Below are 11,264 nucleotides of genomic sequence, written 5' to 3'. Positions count from 1 at the left end.
CTCTTCAAAGTCCCTTTTGAGAGCTTCCATGGCCTGAGACCAGTTCGTATTTTTCTTGGAAGCTTTGGATGTTGGAGCTTTGACCCTATTATTATCTTCTTCTTCTGAGGATGTATTGTGGTCTACCTTTCCCCCAAAGAAGTTTTCGATGGTCTTCTGCTTTCTCTGCCTACTCATCCTGGCTTACTGTTTCTTGGCTTTTTACTCCTTAAAGTGTAGCACTGCTTCCCGGACACACTGTTCGTGCTACAGCGTGGCCCAGGGGGTGATTGGGCTTCTTCTCAGCCTGCCTGGCTTGTGAGTAATCACAGCTGCTTTCTCTTTGACCCGGAAACAGAAGTCTGATTGAACTCTGATTCTCTATGGTCGGAAGCTTGGCATGCTTTTACCCCTCCCCCACTGGGCCACCACCACTCGATTCAGCCCACTGGTTCAGACCCAGGGCGCTTTGCCCCAACTCCAGCAGATACTGCCTCCACTTCACCCCGGCCTACCTCCGAACCCCCTCACCAGTCCGTGATCGGAGCCTCAGAAGCTGCTGGTGCTGAAGACTCTGACGTGTTGGAGGCACTGTCCCTGGCTGGGTCCGGACCGCGCTGAGCTGTTCAGCCTGATCAGTAGGTGATCAGAATTGCCCTCTTTTGCGGAGAAACAGTCTCACTCTGTTCTTATGTGCATTAGGCTGTTCTGGGTTTTGATTTTTACCGCATTATTTGGGCGTGAATGGACGGGTTTATCTGGAGCTTGTGGGAGTCACAGCCTCTCCTCCGCCATCTTGGCTCCGCCCCCTCTCTTATAGCATTTTTGTTGGAGGTATGTGGACAGATTTGTCAGAAGCATGGAGATTCACAGCTTTTTCTCCGCCATCTTGGCTCCACTCCACCCCCTAATTGCAAAAATTGAAGCCATGCAAAGGCTAATATATATAAAGGATTGTCCCTGACTTTACACATTGTAGAAAGAAGTAGTTGGTATTTCCCAGTGTATTGTTGGGGAGATTTTTCTTTTTTTTTTTTTTAATTTTGGTGGGGCAACGAGGGTTAAATGACTTGCCCATGGTCATACAGCTAGTAAGTGCCAAGTGTCTGAGGCTGGATTTGAACTCAGGTCTTCCCAAATCCAGGGCCAGTGCTTTATCCACTGAGCCAACTAGCTGCCCCTAGGGGAAGATTTTAGAACTGGGGCTTGGGACCTTTATGTTTCTTGGGGTCCTACTACTTTCCCACAAAAGATATAGGGTCTATTTAGTAACCAGAACCTGACGAAAACCCTTACCAAATTCTTTGAGGAAGTAAAGAATGATTTGGTCCTTGCACTCCCCATTGCACTCACCCAAATTGGAATGGCTCCTTGAGCGAATCTGATACTAAGTTTCTTTGAACTCCCTTATGGGAGATCTTTTCTCTCCTAGAACCAGAAAAGTATTCCCTTAGTCAGTTTTCTAAACAACTTGGGCCCATTAACCAAGTCCTCAGAGTTATGCCAATCAAGCACTTACTAAACCTTTACAGAAAGATTGGCAGGAACCTCAACACCCTGCCCATCCAGGGGACCTCGTGTTTCTGAAATCTTGGAAAACAGAGGGACAGAACTAATTATTCCCTCAATGAGAGGGTCTCCATCAAGTCATCCTATCAACACCCAGGGCTGTAAAGCTTAAAGAGCAGAATACATGGACTCATGTTTCTCCCATCAAATCCTTTGTCCTCTCAGAATCAAAGAGTGGGGAAAAAGAAGGACATATATTCCTGTGAATTGGTGGAAGATCTCAAGTTTCTTTCTTCCTCACAGACACCCTGGAATGAGTATTCATTCTCTCTTCTTTGTAATCTCTTTATTTTTACTTTTCACCTTTCTGCTCCTTGTGCCTAGTGTTCCTACACAGTCTGATTCCTTAGGGACTGAACCATCTCTTTTATGGCCACTCCCCTTACCATTCTCTGGGCTTTCCTATACCTTTTGAATTATGAACTTTCTGCTACCTGCAGTGATGTTGCCCTTAATTAATTATGAGAAGCAGTAGCTAAGGCTGGCTCTTTTGACTTCTGGGGAGGTAAGATACATCCACAGAATGAAGAAAACTCTTGGACCCTAGCTCATGGCCTTAATGCCCCCAGGCCTGTAGTTTCATGGAAACATCCTAAGGCAGGCAGGCCTCAGACCTGGCATGCTTTTTTCCTGGGGCAATTTTTCTGAATGGGGGAGGGTAATGTAACTGAATTGTTAAGGTCAACCAATTTGCTTCTCCAAGATATAGGTTTATTTCTATTCATTACACAGCGTCCCTGGCATTTGGGCAGAGATACCATTTTGGGGGCCAGGATGATTTCCTGAGAAAGCTTTTATGTCAGTGGTCCCAACTACTTCCTGCCTCAGATCCTACCTCAATTATTGCCAGTGCACCTTGGGTTTTATATATCCTCATGTATCCCTATATCACAGCCCTCTGAGCCCTCTCTTTTCTGTGGAAAGACATAGGGCAAAATAGGGTGAATTTCCTGTGGCTGGTCCATAAAACTTTGACTCTTGTCATTCCTTTGAGGTATCTAGAACTTGAGGTAAGCCTGACTAATCTGACCTTAGCAATTGAAAAGCTTTCTAACAAAACTGCTTTGGGCCTCAATTTTTTTTTTTTTTTTTTTTTTTTTTGGCCAATGTAGTAATGGACAATGGGATAATCTTAGACTTGCTGCCTAGGGCATGGTAAGCAAGGTTTAGAATACTTTGAGTTATATATATATATATCATGGACAATTTTTCTACAGCTCTCCATCCTGGGCTTCATGGTTGTTTTAACTACTTGCTCCTTTCATACATGTAATTTTTATCATTGCACGCATCTTTGTGTGTGGACGATATGTGTAATACTGTCACTTCTTTAGTTCCTTCTAGGACTAAAGGCATTGCTGAAGCTACAACGATGCCCTTGGGACCTGTAACTTCTATCTGTCTTTCCAATCTGTAAACTCATGACTAGAGCTTCCAATTTGTAAGGGGGGTTTAAAAAATCCCCCAGGTTCATTAAGCCCCATATGGGCCACTCTGTAAGGGCCTGCCCCCTCCCCAACTGCTTCTCCCACACTAACAAGAAACAAGATTAAAAAACCTCCTTTCAATAAAAGAAAAAAAAAGCAGGGTTTATTGATATGGAACCAATTTAGAAATAAAGACAAAAAAAGGCAAGATATATGACCTATGACCTCAGCCAATGAACTCAGCTGCTTCACCTTTAACTTTCTCTATCCCCCTGCACATCTCTCACTCTGTGGATGTGGCTAGCCACCTGTGCTTCCTCTCATCTCCTCTCCACCTGTCTCCCTGCATCTCCTCTACCCTTCCCTTCACTCAGTCACACCCTCTCCTCTGCTCTACATCTTCCCCCTCACTCTATCCATGGTCCAGAATTAAAAAAAAAAAAAACCTTCTCTCACAGGAACCTTGGGCTGGCTGCCCACACCACCCAAGCCAATTCGCTGGCACCCCCAGGGGAGGTGCCCAAGGATGGCTGGGACACTGAAACTTTGTGCAGGGCACACCTGGCTGGGCGGAGGGAGCAGGGGCTTGCCCAGGTTGTCTGTGCATATCCCACTGGGCTGAGGAAACCAGGGCTTGCCCAAGGATTTCCATGCATACTGTGGCATGCCTGAGGCATTTTCCTGGGTTTAAACCTGTAGCTGAAGTGATTTATGCAGCTTTGTCTTTGAACAAATCTATCTACAGATAATAAAATCACTATTTTCATATGAATTTATTGGGGGAAAAAAGCACAATGAAAATTTATTAGTAAGAACAGATTCAGACTTCTGGAGCCAAGATGGCTGAGTGAGAAAGCAACCCACTGCAGCTCTCCCAGATTTCCCCTTTAAAATGATATAAAACTTCCTTTGAACTGTCTGAGGAGCAGGGAAACAGCCTACCATCCTGGTAGGAAATGTCTGTTTTACCTGGGTGGGAGGGAAGTGAGGTACAGGAGCAGAAGCAGTAGAAACAGCTTCTGGGATTGCAGCAGGGGCCCACAACAGACCTCTGAGTCTACTGAACAGTAGTGAACAGGTTGTTAAGGGCTAAAATTCTAGCTAGTCTGTCTAAAATATCTAATGAGTGGTCGCCAATAAATTATAAGCTTTAGCAAGAGTTAGACTTTTAAGCATTTATTAAGGAGAATAAGAATTTGGTAAAGAGAGAGAAAAAGGCCTAAATTCCTATCTATTAAAGGGAGAGCACATTTCTAGCTCCCTTCTCCGCCAGCGTCCTCAGGAAAGAGCCTGAGACCGAGCGCCAGTCTCTTCCTTCCTCCTCCCACTCGTCCGAGTCACTTCCTGATGCCTGGTCTTGCCCTCAAAGACCTTCGCTTCATGGGCAGAACTCTTCTACAGTAAGTATCCAGCAGGTGGCGTTATTCCAATCGTTACAAGGTCAACAACAGATTCCCACCCCTGTGACCTCCCAGCAGAGAGACAATTTCCAGGACAAACCAGCCCCAGGGATTCAGGAGATAGCAACAAAATTACACTTCTAGGTCCTGCTACCAGAGTGAATGGTTACCATAAAAACCCAGCAGCAAGATTTTACCCCTAATTTTACCCCTGGGCCCGACAATCAACAAGATCACTTCTCCAGGGCCAACTACTAAAAAGACTTTGATAACTTTAGCAACTCAACAAGCAGCAGGTACAAGAATGAGTAAAGAAACAATGAAAAAAAAATCATTTGACTATTGACAGCTACTTCAATGATAGGAAATATCAAGTCACAAACATAGAGGAGGACAGTAAAACAATGGCTACATCTGAACCCTCAAAAAGAAGTGCAAATTGGTCTCAGGCCCCAAATAAATTCCTGGAAGAGCTTAAAAAGGACTTTGAAAATTGAATTAGCAAAGTTGAGGGAAGGTTGAAAGTGATGCAAGAGAACCATGAAAAAGAAATACAAAATAATAATATAAAAATACAAAAAAATTACTGAGGAAAATAACTCCCTAAAAACAGATTTAGTCAAATAGAAATGGAAATGAGCCAAATGGAAAAGGAATTACAAAAAATCTATGAAGAAAATAATTCTTTAAAAATAAAAATTGAACAAATGGAAACTAGAAATCAAGATGCTGTAAAACAAAATCAGAAAAGCAAAAAAAAAAAAAAGAATAAGAAAATGTAAAATTTCTCATTGTAAATAAAACTGACCTAGACAATAGATCCAGGAGAGATAATATAAGAACTGTTGGACTACCTCAAAGCCATGACCAAAAAAAAAAAAGCCTGAACATATGTTTCAAGAGATTATACAGGAAAATTGCCCTGAAATATTAGAACTAGAGAGCAAAACACAAATTGAAAGAATCCACCAATCACTGCCTGAAAGAGATTCCAAAATGAAAACTCCCCAGAATATCATAGTCAAATTTCAAAACTCTCAGGTAAAAGAAAAACTATTGCAAGCAACCAAAAAGAAACAATTCAAATACTGTGGACCTACAGTCAGAATTACATAGGATTTGGTAGCTTCCACATTAAAGAATCACAGTGCTTGGAATATAGTATACTGGAAGTCAAAGGAGCTAGGTTTATAACCAAGTATTACATACCCAGCAAAATTGAATGTAATCTTTCAGGGAAAAAATGGATATTTAATGAAATAGAGGAATTTCAAGCATTTCTGATTAAAAGGTCAGAGTTGAACGGGAAATTTGACTTCCAAATACAAGGTTCAAGGGAAACATGAAAAGGTAAAAAAAAGAAACAAGGAAAAAAACTATAACAATTAATAAGTTTACACTATTTTGAGTTCTGTATGGTAAGATAATATTTGTAAGTCTCAATAACTATTGTAAAAGTAAATATTAGTGCAATTAGGAGTATATGTAAGGAGGTTGTGGTTATGAGGTAATATTTAAGCTATGATCATATTTATTTATAAGTTTTAAAAACTAATTTAAAAATGATTAGAAAAAATACGTGTAGACAGAGGGTATGATCATAAGGTGATATTGATGATATAACACCACAGAAAACAAAATAAAAGGCCAAAAAGGAATGGTATGCAAATTTTTGGATGAAGAACTATGAGTGACTTGGCTATCCTCAACAGTATCATAATCAAAGGCAATCCCCCCCAAATATTAATGAAGCATACTATCCACCTCCAAAGAAAGAAATGATATTGATGGAACAGACTAAAGGATGCTATCTTTCACATTCTTTCATTAAGTGACAAATATGGTGATGTTTTGAATGATCATATGTGTCTAATCTATATCGAGTTGTTTGCCACCTCAGGAAGTGGGGAGGTGAGGGAGAGATTAGAACAGAACAATATAAATAAAAATGTTTAACCTGAAAAAAAAGGCGGGTGACGGGTGTGCTGGGAAGGGTATAGGAAGAATACATGTATCTATATACACACCCATAAATATATATGTTGTGCATATATGAGTTATTTAGGTCCTATTTATGTAGTAATTATACTTAAATGAATTTTTCATATATATCATTTATATAAATTGATGCATGTATGTTTTTTATCAAACAGTTATTTCACTGTATAAAAAATAAAAGAAAACTGCCTGTTTATTTAAATAAAAAAGGAAGAGGAAGGATTTAAAATACTGTTATACTAGAATATATCTAGGTATATCTAAATGTACAACATAGAAAATATATATTATATTTGTTATATATGTATGCATGTGTTTATTATATCTATGTTTGATATATGTATAAAATGTAATTATATATCACAAATTAAAAAAAACACAGATTCAGTAATTTTTTTTTAATAGAAAAAACCCTAAATTATAGGAACTGGGGCCCTCACATATCAGTCCTCTGAGATCACTGTCTTCTTTGTTCCTAAGGCCAGGAAACACCTTCTTTCCCTCCTTTTGGGTTATCAAAAAGAGGGGAAAATGTTTCTTTCCCAGTTGTCCAGACTTACTCCTATAGAGATTCTAAGTAATTACTTTTAATTGCTGATGGGGAATTTTACGTAAGACAAATCCCAGATTCCTCCTATTGCTTTTTTTGGTGTGTGTGTGTGTGTGTGTGTGTGTGTGTGTGTGTGTGTGTGTGTGTGTGTGTGTGTGTGTAGGTGACTGGGTAATTACAACTCTTGGGGGAGATGAACTCAGTACAGGGTATCCTTATAACTCCAGCCTGTACCATCTATCTACACAAAACACATGTATACACACATGCATGCACACTTATACACTCACACACACCCACACAGAACTCTGCCACTTCTGGGCATCAGAGATCAGACTGGTGAGGAAATTTGTGCCTTGGTCACAGAGGTAAAGATGCTTAGAAACAACTTCTAGGGCAATGGAATTACTTCTTTTAATGCTTGGGATACAGAAGGGACCTTGCAGAAGAAGCCTCAGTAGATGCTGTTATTTCTTTTAAATATAGCAATTTACAGTTCTAGGTACTTGTTTGGTGCCCCTGCTTCTGCCCTATCCCTACTGTGGTCCTCAACCAGGCTAAGGGAAGTATGTGCAGGGGCAGCATTCAGCAGGTTATGATTCACATGCTGGAAGATTCTACACTGAAACAGTCCTGGGAGAAAATTGGGTCCTGATTATTCCCTTTCTAAGTAGATCTGAGTGTGAGCCCAACCCAAGGTATGGCACAAGGCTCTGATCTCTGATTTGGACTATATTTGTTAGAAAAGTCACTGTGAGCTGTCTGACAACCTCCCTGGGCAAACTCAGGCCTGAGTGCTTTCCTGTCTCAGCAGAGCAGTATGGGCCTTAGACCCCTGTTACTGCTCTCAGTGGCTTGAGACCTTTCAGCTCGAGTCCATCCTTGCTTTCCCTTCATGGGCTGCAGGTGTTTCGATGAATGTAGATGACAGGCTGAAAGTCCCTGTGGGGATTCAAATGTTCCACAGCCTAAACTCTCTCCCTGTGCCAGTTTTATAGACTCAGCGATTCAGTGCTGATAGGAGTCAGAGAAGATGATCTAAAGCCCACATTTTACAGGTGAGGGAACAGAGTCCCAGAGTAATTCGATAACTGTTTTAAAGTCACAGAAAGTCATGGTTTATGGGGAAAGAATTTGAATCCAGGTGCTTTCTGTCTCCCATTGCAGGCCTAGTTCTACTGCCTTACTCTGCTCCTGGGATTGTCGTCATGACCCTTAGATCTGGAAGGTTTCCTAACTCCCTTCCTCTGCCTTTTTATTTATTCTTTTAATTTTTTTTTAAATGATCCTGACTTCTGCTACATTATTCCACTTAAGATTTAGCGGCTGCCGGGGCAGCTAGGTGGCACAGTGGATAGAGCACCAGCCCTGGAGTCAGGAGTACCTAAGTTCAAATCTGGCCTCAGACACTTAACACTTAGTAGCTCTGTGACCCTGGGCAAGTCACTTAACCCCAATTGCCTCACTAAAAAAAAAAAATTAAAAAAATAAGATTTAGTGGCTGCCTACATTTTAAAAATTATTTTTTTTTATGAATTGAGAAAAGTCAGCTCTCTGCCTTTGTACCTAAAATGCCAGGTAGACTTATGTGTTGTAGTAAAGTGGGAAAGACACTCAAATTAGAGGCACAGGACAAGACTTCAGAGTCTAACTTTTCTGGTTAGTGCCTGTGCTGCCTTGTGGAGATAATATCAATTTTGTAGGCCTCTGGTTCCAGATTTTAACAGTAATAATGGTAACCCTATTTATAAAGAGACTGTCAAACCAGCTAGAGACTATGAATCCTTCCAGTAGTATTTTTTTTCAGCATTGTAAATGTATCCTTGGATGAGACATTCTAGCTACATCCACCCCCCAGGTCCTTTGAAGAATAGAGAACTTGATACTAAGAGATTCATGTTCAAGGATGCTTTTCTTGGGCAAAATAGTAGAGCAGGGAGTAGAAAGGGGAGGTGTCAAGAATGGCATAAATGTATGTGTGTGAAGCATGGAAGTGTTTTCTCTTTATTTATTGAAACCTTGATGGCAAGGCCTGGGGGAGGCTGCACTCAAGTAGACTCACTTCTTTGGGAAAGGGAAAAGGAAGGAGCTCTAATGAGAGAACACCGTGCCTGTTGAGAATATTGGAGTGGTGTCCTGAACTTTATTTTCAAGGCAAGACTTTAGAACTTGCTCTACTATTGCCTCAAAGCCCCTACTTAGGAAACTATGTAACCAAAAAAAAAAAAGGTCAAAGATGCTGTCTTAATTGGTTTAGTTAAATGACTATTCCATGTCTCTTTTTAAGAGAAAAACCAGTGTTTAAAGAGCTGTAGGAAACAATGAGATAATCTGCCAGATGTGTTTTGAGGGGAAAAGGAGCTTCAGAAATACAACTGAAAGAAATAGGATACATGTAGTTCATGGCCAAAATGTCCTGCTGTGTACAGAGTGCTCTCACATTTTAAAATGTCACTTGAAACTGCCTTTCTGTATATGTAGAGGGGATCATTGTTCACTCCATTTGCTACTATTTGCTCCCTATTGATTCTCATGCCAGATTCTAAGCAATGATGTAATATATTGTGATATTTTCTTATTCGTCATTATAATTATAGTACCTTTCTAATTCCTCAACCAATTGGATGGGAGTCCTGACCATATTAAAATATTAATTTGATATTAAATATAATAAATTTCTTAATTGCTTTCTATTTGTTATAATTTCAATGACAATAACTAAAAAAATAATTTGCAAACTGGATGAATCTCTATTAGCAAAAGTTTTTGTTTTCATCACTCCTCCTCTCTTTGGGTCTTTCTATCTCCCCCTCACCCACTGTACTATGTGAATCAGTGAATAGAGAACAGGATCTGGAATCTGGATACTTGAATACTAATCAATATCAGACAAAACCTGTGTGACCTTGGACAAGTCATTGAACCTCATCTTCCTGAGTTTCCTCAGGGGTATAATGGGAATAACAATGCATCTACTTTTTCCAGTTGTCATATACTCAAAAAATTGCCTTATACTGAATGTGTGCTTCAAAATATTCCCATCCTTCTTCTTTTCCTTCCTTTCTTCCTTGGTACTGCCTTTTCTTCCAAACTTCTTTCTCTCTGCCATACCTATAGCTATAACTATATCTATACCTGCCTATATACATGCATGTATGTGCATATGTATATATATATGTGTGTGTGTGTATAGACATACATATATACATGCATGTCAGCTACACAAATATGCTGGGATACAAATATGTACATGATAGGTTATTCTTATTATTCATATAAGGGCTGAATATCAATGTCTCTAAAATTCATAGATTTTTCCTTTAGCAGACTCTACAGCTTATTTTGTTGGCAGCAATGATACTGCCTCTGTGGTTGGTCCTCTTCTGTCTGACATAATTATGTTATCCACTATTCTCAAAGCAATTCTGGTTCTAATACCTATCAGTTCTGACTGGACAATAAGCTGGGCTTCAAGAATAGTGAATTACTGTTGCAGTGAAGGTTTTCTTTTAACAGTTATTTTAATGTATAATTTGTATAATCCTTTTATACATAGTAAATAGCAAGTTTCAGTGTCTTTCTTATTGCCCATTCTAGGAATATATTTGTAAATTGTGAATTTCACATTTCAATTCTTTCATTTGAGAGACCTCAAATTTAATCTTTTATTTCATTATCAAATTTCAACTCAGTCATCTTGTTTAAAAACTTTGTAACGTGTCCAATTGACTTACGAAAGATTATTTCTTTCTCCCTGTTCCTTGGGCATCATGTACCTCTGAACCAAAAGTTAATTCTGTTAAATGTATTTTACAGATTTATCTTTATCTAACTCACATTTGCAACACATCAAAAATTATATATTCTGTATTTTACTTGATATTGGAATTTTTATATTAAATAAAATATTATTTCAGTAAAGTTAGATAACTCTTCTTATTTTCAGGCATCCACGATAACATTTTTTTTAAATGAATTTGAATTTCTTGGTAGTGATATCTTGAAATTCAGTCACTGTCACATGAAGTGTCCAACTACATTCTTTATACATTTGTTCATCTAGGCCACAGTTGCTACACAAAATTATTCTGATGATCCATTTTATACAAGTAGTGATTTTGCTTCAAATTCTTCCCTTGGCATTTCATCTTTATTCAATAGTTTGATTTTTGTCTATACTTTCCAATTGTAATTTAGTTTCTGTCCTCTTTGGGCCTCAGATTTGCATCTGAAAGTTGTTGAAGATGTGTAATTACATGTCCACTAGACTGTCTTTCACTACTAAGTTTTAGATCAAGCTATTTTATGATTTTCCAGCCTAAAAGAATCTCCTTCTGTTAC

The sequence above is a fragment of the Dromiciops gliroides genome, chromosome 6, assembly GCF_019393635.1.
Source record: "Dromiciops gliroides isolate mDroGli1 chromosome 6, mDroGli1.pri, whole genome shotgun sequence".
NCBI classification, from domain to species: domain Eukaryota; kingdom Metazoa; phylum Chordata; class Mammalia; order Microbiotheria; family Microbiotheriidae; genus Dromiciops; species Dromiciops gliroides.
The sequence above is the reverse complement of the archived record's forward strand: the minus strand, read 5'-3'. Positions refer to the sequence as shown.